General features: G+C 43.9%; 1 long non-coding RNA gene across 2 annotated transcripts in view; it reads left to right on the top strand.

Annotated features, from left to right (window-relative positions):
* LOC103886003 overlaps window positions 1-10,937 on the top strand; it is a 15,362-nt gene extending 4,425 nt beyond the window's left edge. For both annotated transcript variants that reach the window (XR_001904552.3, XR_649373.4), the window contains 2 exons: window positions 5,013-5,283; window positions 10,773-10,937. This is a non-coding gene — a long non-coding RNA (uncharacterized LOC103886003). The remainder of the gene's footprint in view (window positions 1-5,012; window positions 5,284-10,772) is intronic.
* Window positions 10,938-11,459: the final 522 nt, after the last annotated feature.

The following is an 11,459-nucleotide window of genomic DNA, read 5'->3' as shown; positions in this document are numbered from 1 at the left end:
CATTTGTTTGTGTCCTCTTTTATTTCACTGAGCAGTGGTTTGTAGTTCTCCTTGAAGAGGTCCTTTACATCCCTTGTAAGTTGGATTCCTAGGTATTTGATTCTCTTTGAAGCAATTGTGAATGGAAGTTCATTCATGATTTGGCTCTGTGTTTGTCTGTTATTGGTGTATAAGAATGCTTGTGATTTTTGCACATTAATTTTGTATCCTGAGACTTTGCTGAAGTTGCTTATCAGCTTAAGGAGATTTTGGGCTGAGACAATGGGGTTTTCTAAATATACAATCATGTCATCTGCAAACAGGGACAATTTGACTTCTTCTTTTCCTAACTGAATACCCTTGATTTCTTTCTCTTGCCTGATTGCCCTAGCCAGAACTTCCAACACTATGTTGAATAGGAGTGGTGAGAGAGGGCATCCCTGTCTTGTGCCAGTTTTCAAAGGGAATTTTTCCAGTTTTTGCCCATTCAGTATGATATTGGCTGTGGGTTTGTCATAAATAGCTCTTATTATTTTGAGGTACGTTCCATCAATACCGAATTTATTGAGCGTTTTTAGCATGAAGGGCTGTTGAATTTTGTCAAAAGCCTTTTCTGCATCTATTGAGATAATCATGTGGTTCTTGTCTTTGGTTCTGTTTATATGCTGGATTATGTTTATTGATTTGCGAATGTTGAACCAGCCTTGCATCCCAGGGATGAAGCCCACTTGATCATGGTGGATAAGCTTTTTGATGTGTTGCTGAATCCGGTTTGCCAGTATTTTATTGAGGATTTTTGCATCGATGTTCATCAGGGATATTGGTCTAAAATTCTCTTTTTTTGTTGTGTCTCTGCCAGGCTTTGGTATCAGGATGATGTTGGCCTCATAAAATGAGTTAGGGAGGATTCCCTCTTTTTCTATTGATTGGAATAGTTTCAGAAGGAATGGTACCAGCTCCTCCTTGTACCTCTGGTAGAATTCAGCTGTGAATCCATCTGGTCCTGGACTTTTTTTGGTTGGTAGGCTATTAATTATTGCCTCAATTTCAGAGCCTGCTATTGGTCTATTCAGGGATTCAACTTCTTCCTGCTTTAGTCTTGGAAGAGTGTAGTGTCCAGGAAATTATCCATTTCTTCTAGATTTTCTAGTTTATTTGCATAGAGGTGTTTATAGTATTCTCTGATGGTAGTTTGTATTTCTGTGGGGTCGGTGGTGATATCCCCTTTATCATTTTTTATTGCGTCTATTTGATTCTTCTCTCTTTTCTTCTTTATTAGTCTTGCTAGCAGTCTGTCAATTTTGTTGATCTTTTCAAAAAACCAACTTCTGGATTCATGGATTTTTTGGAGGGTTTTTTGTGTCTCTATCTCCTTTAGTTCTGCTCTGATCTTAGTTATTTCTTGCCTTCTCCTAGGTTTTGAATGTGTTTGCTCTTGCTTCTCTAGTTCTTTTAATTGTGATGTTAGAGTGTCAATTTTAGATCTTTCCTGCTTTCTCTTGTGGGCATTTAGTGCTATAAATTTCCCTCTACACACTGCTTTAAATGTGTCCCAGAGATTCTGGTATGTTGTATCTTTGTTCTCATTGGTTTCAAAGAACATCTTTATTTCTGCCTTCATTTCGTTATGTACCCAGTAGTCATTCAGGAGCAGGTTATTCAGTTTCCATGTAGTTGAGCGGTTTTGATTGAGTTTCTTAGTCCTGAGTTCTAGTTTGATTGCACTGTGGTCTGAGAGACAGTTTGTTACAATTTCTGTTCTTGTACATTTGCTGAGGAGTGCTTTACTTCCAATTATGTGGTCAATTTTGGAATAAGAGCGATGTGGTGCTGAGAAGAATGTATATTCTGTTGATTTGGGGTGGAGAGTTCTATAGATGTCTATTAGGTCTGCTTGCTGCAGAGCTGAGTTCAATTCCTGGATATCCTTGTTAACTTTCTGTCTCGTTGATCTGTCTAATGTTGACAGTGGAGTGTTGAAGTCTCCCATTATTATTGTATGGGAGTCTAAGTCTCTTTGTAAGTCTCTAAGGACTTGCTTTATGAATCTGGGTGCTCCTGTATTGGGTGCATATATATTTAGGATAGTTAGCTCTTCCTGTTGAATTGATCCTTTTACCATTATGTAATGGCCTTCTTTGTCTCTTTTGATCTTTGATGGTTTAAAGTCTGTTTTATCAGAGACTAGTATTGCAACCCCTGCTTTTTTTTGTTCTCCATTTGCTTGGTAAATCTTCCTCCATCCCTTTATTTTGAGCCTATGTATATCTCTGCGTGTGAGATGGGTCTCCTGAATACAGCAGACTGATGGGTCTTGACTCTTTATCCAGTTTGCCAGTCTGTGTCTTTTAATTGGAGCATTTAGTCCATTTACATTTAAGGTTAATATTGTTATGTGTGAACTTGATCCTGCCATTATGATATTAACTGGTTATTTTGCTTGTTAGTTGATGCAGTTTCTTCCTAGCTTAAATGGTCTTTACATTTTGGCATGTTTTTGCAATGGCTGGTACCGGTTGTTCCTTTCTATGTTTAGTGCTTCCTTCAGGGTCTCTTGTAAGGCAGGCCTAGTGGTGACAAAATCTCTAAGCATTTGCTTATCGGTAAAGGATTTTATTTCTCCTTCACTTATGAAACTTAGTTTGGCTGGATATGAAATTCTGGGTTGAAAATTCTTTTCTTTAAGAATGTTGAATATTGGCCCCCACTCTCTTCTGGCTTGTAGAGTTTCTGCCGAGAGATCTGCTGTGAGTCTGATGGGCTTCCCTTTGTGGGTAACCCGACCTTTCTCTCTGGACAATCCTAAGTCAAAAGAACAAAGCTGGAGGCATCACGCTACCTGACTTCAAACTATACTACAAGGCTACAGTAACCAAAACAGCATGGTACTGGTACCAAAACAGAGATATAGACCAATGGAACAGAACAGAGTCCTCAGATGTGTGTAATACCACACATCTACAGCCACCTGATCTTTGACAAACCTGAGAGAAACAAGAAATGGGGAAAGGATTCCCTATTTAATAAATGGTGCTGGGAAAATTGGCTAGCCATAAGTAGAAAGCTGAAACTGGATCCTTTCCTTACTCCTTATACGAAAATTAATTCAAGATGGATTAGAGACTTAAATGTTAGACCTAATACCATAAAAACCCTAGAGGAAAACCTAGGTAGTACCATTCAGGACATAGGCATGGGCAAAGACTTCATGTCTAACACACCAAAAGCAACGGCAACAAAAGCCAAAATTGACAAATGGGATCTCATTAAACTAAAGAGCTTCTGCACTGCAAAAGAAACTACCATCAGAGTGAACAGGCAACCTACAGAATGGGAAAAAATTTTTGCAATCTACTCATCTGACAAAGGGCTAATATCCAGAACCTACAAAGAACTCAAACAAATTTACAAGAAAAAAACAAACAACCCCATCAAAAAGTGGGCAAAGGATATGAACAGACAGTTCTCAAAAGAAGACATTCATACAGCCAACAGACACATGAAAAAATGCTCATCATCACTGGCCATCAGAGAAATGCAAATCAAAACCACAATGAGATACCATCTCACACCAGTTAGAATGGCAATCATTAAAAAGTCAGGAAACAACAGGTGCTGGAGAGGATGTGGAGAAATAGGAACACTTTTACACTGCTGGTGGGATTGTAAACTAGTTCAACCATTATGGAAAACAGTATGGCGATTCCTCAAGGATCTAGAACTAGATGTACCATATGACCCAGCCATCCCATTACTGGGTATATACCCAAAGGATTATAAATCATGCTGCTATAAAGACACATGCACACGTATGTTTATTGCGGCACTATTCACAATACCAAAGACTTGGAATCAACCCAAATGTCCATCAGTGACAGACTGGATTAAGAAAATGTGGCACATATACACCATGGAATACTATGCAGCCATAAAAAAGGATGAGTTTGTGTCCTTTGTAGGGACATGGATGCAGCTGGAAACCATCATTCTTAGCAAACTATCACAAGAACAGAAAACCAAACACCGCATGTTCTCACTCATAGGTGGGAACTGAACAATTAGATCACTTGGACTCAGGAAGGGGAACATCACACACAGGGGCCTATCATGGGGAGGGGGGAGGGGGGAGGGATTGCATTGGGAGTTATACCTGATGTAAATGACGAGTTGATGGGTGCTGACGAGTTGATGGGTGCAGCACAGCAACATGGCACAAGTATACATATGTAACAAACCTGCAAGTTATGCACATGTACCCTAGAACTTAAAGTTTAATAATAAAAAAATAATAATAATTAAAAAAAAAAGTATTTGACATATTGCTTGACACATACTAGATTCTGAATGTCACTTCTTTCTTTCCTCCTACCCTCCCTCTCTTCCTTCCTCCCTTCCCCCCTTTCATCAAATAAGCAATAACTTTTATCAATAATTAGATTATCTTGGCATCTTCCTTCCTGCTTACCTCACAACCACTCCATTCCACCGCAGGAAGAAATATCCATCGAATCTGTCCGGGCACAGAGCATTCACTGGGGTGCCCAGCATCATTGTGTGTCTACACTCAGCTGCCTCTTCCCTCCAGTCTATGCAGAGGATCCTCTTGGGACCTGGCTGTTTCTCTCTCAATGCCTTCTGTTCAGCTGGCCACAGTTAGTGAACACCTAAGATGTGCATTCAGGCTTTAAGGCACTCTTTGTCATAGAGTCCAGCAAAAGTGATTCTTTATTCCTACTTGGTTCTCTACTCCTATTCAATGTCTTAAAACCCTGCCAAAGCATCGTCGTCAGGTCAAGACATGAGCATTCCATGGTCTCTGGCAGATATCCCATTAAACTAACCTAATATGTGCTACCTACCACCAATGGGACAATTTCTGCCTTCACTGGCAGAGTTCCCTGAATACTGGGAGGAATTCCTTCAGCTTGACCCTTGCCCAAGCCCCAGCAGACCTGTCCACCTTCCTCAGACAATCTCCCTTGGCCAAGACAGCTACCAACCTCACTGGGGCTACCTTCATTCATTCCCTGCAGTGAGGAGCTAACTGAGGGAGGTGAAGAAAAGGCTGACGTCCACCCACCAGGAGACAGCCGGCTTGCAACACACAGTGCACTAACAACCCTTCACTTGGAAATTCTCATTGGGAGGAAAAGGCCTAACAGGATAATAGATTTAAAAAAAAAAAAAAAAAAAAAAAAAAAAAAAAAAAAAAAAAAAAAAAAAAAAAAGCTCTTGCTGAAGAGATGAAGAGTCTCCACCTCCAGCCCCAGAATGGCAGTCCAGTTCTCTCACCATCTGTTTTAGGTAGGTCAGTTTTTGTGGCTAAAAAAATTGATGCTGTCCCCATAAATATAGTTCATATTGCATTGCACATATTTATAAATATAAGTGCTGTAGCACTACCACATTGCCTGTGAAGAATGCAGGCAGGTTGTGATTAGAGGTGAGCCAGTTCCTGATTGTGGGTTAATTAGCTCTGCTAATAAACTGCCTGTAGCTTTACTTCAGAAAAATAACATATTTCATCTTAGGTAGAACAATTACAGTGCATGTAAAATAGATATTTTTGCCTAATGAGCATTTGAAATGCTTTCTTTGGGGGAGAAACACACACACACACACATACACAAAGCACTCTTTGCTTTAAAAGAAAAAAAAACAACCCTTACATTTCCTCTGATTGGACTTTGCTGAGGACGAACTTCAAAAGGTTTGAGTGGTTTTCCAGTTCAAAAGCGGATCTTCCACTGATGGCCACTGGCAACGGAACAAATCTTAATGAAATCAGAGCTGGATCCCAAAGGGGGTCTGGGGGATGTGGGCTGAAGGGCAATCTGAGTCGTTAAACAATAGGGCTCAGAAGAAATACCTTAATTAGCAGTGAGAGGAAAACTTGGAATGGGCATCCCAGGACTTCGTGTGCCAGCAAGGAGAGAGAGCCAATGAAAGGGAAGCAGCAGGAGACTGCAAGAGTGTGGGTGGTCCAAGGCAGCAGGGTAGAAGTACGACTCCAGACAAGATACCAGGCAACATTTGGATCCTAGGTCTGCATGAACCTTTGATCAACAAGGGTCTTAGAAACTTGGAGCTGGAAGAGACCTTAATTTAAGACTCTGATTCTGAGACGGCAGATACTTGATAATATATGCTACCTTTCTCTCCTCCTGCATCCCTTTGCAGACATGACTAATTGGGGGTAGCATTCTTTCCTACTGGTCCCAGGCAACCACTCTGAATTAATTGGAACTGGCAAACCTCTTTGCCATCCCTGATCTAATCTTGCCTCTTTGTTTCAAGGTAAGACAAGTGAGATCCAAGAGGAAATCAGTTGTTTTAAGTATTTTAAGTGACCCTCACAAAGGTCTCCAGACTCTCTCCACTACAAACCATATCCAGCAGACTTCCAGTTGTGGGTCATTCTTGGTTTCATCAAGGATACCCTCAAATGAACCACAATAAACCTTCAAGAACTCAGAAAATAACCCACAGGAATTCAGACAAAGAGAGTGATGTTTGTTCCAAAGACTCACCTTTGAATGAAAGAAGATCCCAGAAAATAGATGGGAGGGAGGGGAAAGATCAATGGAGCCATTAGGTTGCAATGCCAGTAGTAAACTTTCTCCACAGGCACTGAGCCAGGTGACATGGCAATGTTGCCTGAGATGAACACTGATCCTGTCTTCCAGCCTAGGTATCTTACTTGCTAGGGCTGCCATAACAAAATACCATACACTCGGTGGTTTCAACAACAGAAATTTATTTTCCCATGGTCTGAAGGTTGAAAGTCTAAGATTAAGGTGTCAGTGGGGTTGGTTTCCTTGGCTTGCAGATGGCCACCTCCTTGCTGTAGCCTCACGTGGCCTCTTCTCTGTGCACACGCATCCCTGGCATCTAGTCCTCTTCTTATAAGGACACCAGTCATACTGGATTATGGCCCACCCTTATGACCTCATGTAACCTAATGACCTCTTTTAAAGACACTCTCTCCAAGTATAATCACATTGGGAGTTAGGGCTTGAGTGTATGAATTTTGAGGAGGGCACAATTCAGTCCATAACACAGAGTCATCAAAATCACAGCCCTTGGAGCAGGAGGGATCTCAGAAGGCACCACCTCCCACCCAATATCTAGCACAGGGCTCCTTCTCCAGGACATGAAGGTGTTTTCCACCCTCTGTCCAACTGTGCCAGGAGCCCTGCATCCCCACAAATACAGGTGCAGGAGGAACAACTAGCAGTGCTACCAAACAATAGTGACGAACTCACTAGGCAGAATAATGGCAATGTGGCTGTGGAGGAAAGGCCTGGAGCCATTCAACATTGCTGGCTTTTAAGATAGATGAAGAAATCACAAGCCAAGGAAAGCGTGTGCCTTGAGAAGTTGAAAAAGGCAGGGGAACAGGTTCTCCCATGGAGCCTCCAGAAAGGAACACAGCCATGCAGACACCTTGACTTCAATCCAGTGAGACCCATGTCAGACTTCTAACCTACAGAATTGTAATCAATGTGTGTTGTCTGAAGCCACCAAGTTTATGGTTTTGCTATAACAGGCACAGGAAACTAATTCAACCACCTAGAAACTGACAAAGTTCTCCCAAATGCCAGCAAATGGGAAAAGGACAAAAGCCCCAGAAGGAAAGCTGGCAGAAGTATGGGGAAACGAGAGATAACAGGGTGCCTACCACTTGGAAGACAGAACCCTACTGCTCTCTGCTGATGGAGCCTTCCATGCACAACCAGTGTGCTCAGTGTGATGAATTCACAGGCCCAGCTCAGTGCTGGCACAGAGTAAAGGCTCAACACAATTCTTCAAGGATTCATGGAACCCCCATACCCACCTCCTCATGGTGCCTCTAGCCTCAGAGGACAATATTGGCTAACATGAGTGTCTCCAGCAAGAGCCACCAGCTTCTCATAAGGATTGCAAAATCAATTTTAGAGTCAACCCTGGGTTTTCAATAACTATCTGAAAGGAAAGGCGATCCAGAAGTCCATTTGCTTCTATAGAAGTTAGTATCTATAAAAGTCCTGCTGTAAAACCTTTTCTTTTCTTTCTTTTTTTTTTTTTTTTTTTTTTTTTGTTTGTTTGTTTTTCTTTTTTTGAGACAGAGTTTTGCTCTTGTTGCCCAGGCTGAAGTACAGTGGCACAATCTTGGCTCACTGCAACTTCCACCTCCCATGTTCAAGCAATTCTCCTGCCTCAGCCTCCTGAGTAGCTGAAATTACAGGTGCCCGCCACCATACCCAGCTAATTTTTTGTATTTTTAGTAGAGACGGGGTTTCACTATATTAGCCAGGCTGGTCTCGAACTCCTAACCTCAGGCGATCCACTCGCCTTGGCCTCCCAAAGTGCTGGGATTATAGGCGTGAGCCACCACAGCTGGTCCAAGGTTTTTCTTTTGATACAACACTCTTCTAGGTAGCAGTTTAATCCTTGAATGGCGGCCTTTTCTGTGACGTCATTCATCTTCCTTGTGGACTGCTCCCTTCATCCCTGAGGCCTTTGGCCAACAGGTCAACGAGCCACAGAGCCCTTTTGAAGGAAGAAAATCAAAAAAGAAGGAGGGTGAGGGGCTCCTTGGAAGCCATGGTTTCTGCCAGGCTGTGGAGCCAAGCTGAAGGTCCACTGTCCAATCCTGGAGAGGCTGGCAGATGACAAGTGCAACCAGTTTTCTCTTCTCCCCCAGAGCCCAGAACCCAGGGACATGTGCAAGGCACGTCTGGTCTTCAGTGTAAAAATAAACCCAGGGCTGTTAAGCCCCAGCATATTAATGACAATTAATGATTCGCTCTAATCCTCCCCAGCTCTCCGTGGGCATCTGTGACATGCTTTGGGCTGGACACCCCTCCCCACTTCCCCCGCCTCCTGCAGATTCTGTCCATATGCTGAGCTGCTTAGGAATGCAGGTTTGGGAGGGAAACTTAACAGGAAGAGATACTTGCTACAAAACGCCTGCTCAAGGGTAGCTGGAGAGCCCATCAGCCCTGGCTCAGGGGTCCCTTTCACCTGCTCTTCCCTGAAATCTGCAGGGTGACAGCAGCCAGTATCTCCCTACAAGATCCCCCCAGGCTGGGAGCTTTAGCCAAGGAAATGGCAGCTTCAAATATGTGCACCTGGAGGGTTACTCCTTGGTGTTTCACACATGCTGCAGCTCCTCAGCTTAGACCCTGCTCAAGGAGCAGGCCCCATTTCAGCCCTACTGACCAGCCTCCCTGCTCAGAGTCCCAGATCCTAAAGGTGAATGGCAGCCGCTCCCAGCCATAGAAAGACTCCAACCTCTTTAACCTGTCTGCTGGGTGAGGAGTTTCTCAGAGGCAATAAGTCTCCTTCATGCGAACCCCGTCCACCACGGCAGCATGCAGCACTCCTCACGGCGTGTGCCTGGTCACCCCATCTCCTCCCCTGCCCCATAACGTGGGCAGGCAGAGACCACATCTGCCGTGTGCCTCATTCAGTCCCAGTTGCCTGGCATGGGGCTAGGTGTCACACGTGCAAAATAAATGTTGGATGCCTGCCTGGCCAACTGGCCCCAAATGGAAAGTGCTTAGAGCCATGCTTCCCACGTGCTGAGTGCCCTGTGAGTGTGAGCTCTTGTTCTTGCACATCAACTGTCACATTCAGTCCTCCCACCACCCTATGCCTTAGGTGCTATTATTACTCCCATTATTTAGAGGAAGAAAATAAAGTTTCTGCAGCTGAAATAACTTGCTCCAGGTCTCACAGCTCACAGATGCTAACGCAAAGGTCACACCCATCTCGTGTCTGCCCCATTCCCTCACAGTCATTCAGAGCAGAGGTATGTCCAGCCTTACCAGACCCTAGCTCCTAAAGTCATTTGCCCCAAAGGGACCAATCTGGCCTTCACAGCAGCCCCAGGAACTGGATTTTTATTACAGATCCCCATTTTACAAATGAGGAAACTGAGGCTTAGAAGAGCTAAGCAAATTGTCAAAGTCGCAGAGCAGAGCTGGGGTTTGAGTAAAATGTTTGTGGATAAAGATGATTGGCACACTTCTGACTGGTCAATATGCTGAGGACTGGATGCAGGAAAGTGAAGAGAGTCCTTGCAAGAGGCACTCTGTGGATGTTGGTAAGAATTTGCTCTGAGGTCTGGATTCCTCACTGTGAGCTCAGAGGCAGGATGGATGTTGCTAAAGCAGGAGGTAAATTTGCTTTGTTGATCATCAGGCCAGGATTTCTCCACCAAACTAGGGGTAGGTGCCTGACTGCCTCCAGCCCAGCCCACGCATTTGTAGCCCACTCACTCAGGAGAAGGGAGGGATTGCTGGAGGCTCTGCCAGCTTCTCCCTGAGCGGAATGAACAGGAGATAAACTTTGCAGAGATAGCACGCTGCCTTTTCTTGCCAGTTTCATTTGGGATTAAAACCACAATGAAAAATGAAAACTAAATCAAAAAAGCCCTGAAAACCAAGTACCTTGAAGACTTTCTCCCTCTTTGAAATCTCTCTAATTGGGCACTTACATAGGGCGAGAATGAGAGGCTCTTGTAGCTATTATGGAAATACACACAATGAGGAAATTGTTGCCTTCGTAGTCCTATATGGAACGCCTATTACTCTGCTGCGTTGGGTTTCCACACTGAATGTCTTTGGTAGAAAAGGAAATCTCCCTTTCCAAACCCCTAGCTGGCATTGGTAAAAAGAATCAGGTTGCTGTCATAGATTCAAATTGACTCACCAAATTCCCCCTTAAAAAGCACAACCCCCCGCATAGGCAGGCCTGTAATGTAATGCAAAATACCCAGTTCTATAATGTTTATGCTTCCATTTCAGGCATCCAGACAGCCAGGGGGAATTAACCTGCTCACCACTGTGCTTTCATCTGACTCAGTGCCGTTGCCACCACTGCTGCTGTTTTGTTTTCCACCAGCCTCTCTTTTCCCCTGTCTTCTCATCTCCTTTAGCCTGGGTGTGGCTCCCATGGAGACCCAAGCTGAGAAGCACCTTCCATTCTTGCCCTTTCTTGATCTTTCAGACACAGACTCATGGGACTTCCATCTCAGCTGCAGCCTCTCTCTCAGATTGAAGTTGCTGTTTCAGAAGAAATCAGCAGTGGCCACCACTTCACCTAAGCAAGCAGCACATTCCTTGAGTTTTTCTTCTAGAAAAGGATGATGATGTGTGAAATGCCCCCACTCTCTTGACCTGTCCGCACAACCAAAAGCCAGGCGTGTCCGAGCAAGCAGAGTAGACACAAAGACATATTTGTTGAGCTATGAAACCAAATCCTGCATTAGAGTCTTTAATTCCTAACCCCTTTCCCCACTTCCTCTGCGCATGCACATGCATGCACACACAAATACACACAGAAACACAACACACACAGCCCTCTCGATGGCCTCTGCCTGCACATGGGTCCAAGCTGTCTAGGACCCTCTCCAGGGCATTGCAAAAGGCTCCTATCATGTCTGACACTATTTGTCCCTCTCCCTGATCCAGCCCTGCACATTTCCAGAGCTT

Source organism: Papio anubis, chromosome 7, assembly GCF_008728515.1.
Source record: "Papio anubis isolate 15944 chromosome 7, Panubis1.0, whole genome shotgun sequence".
NCBI classification, from domain to species: domain Eukaryota; kingdom Metazoa; phylum Chordata; class Mammalia; order Primates; family Cercopithecidae; genus Papio; species Papio anubis.
The sequence above is the reverse complement of the archived record's forward strand: the minus strand, read 5'-3'. Positions and strand labels throughout refer to the sequence as shown.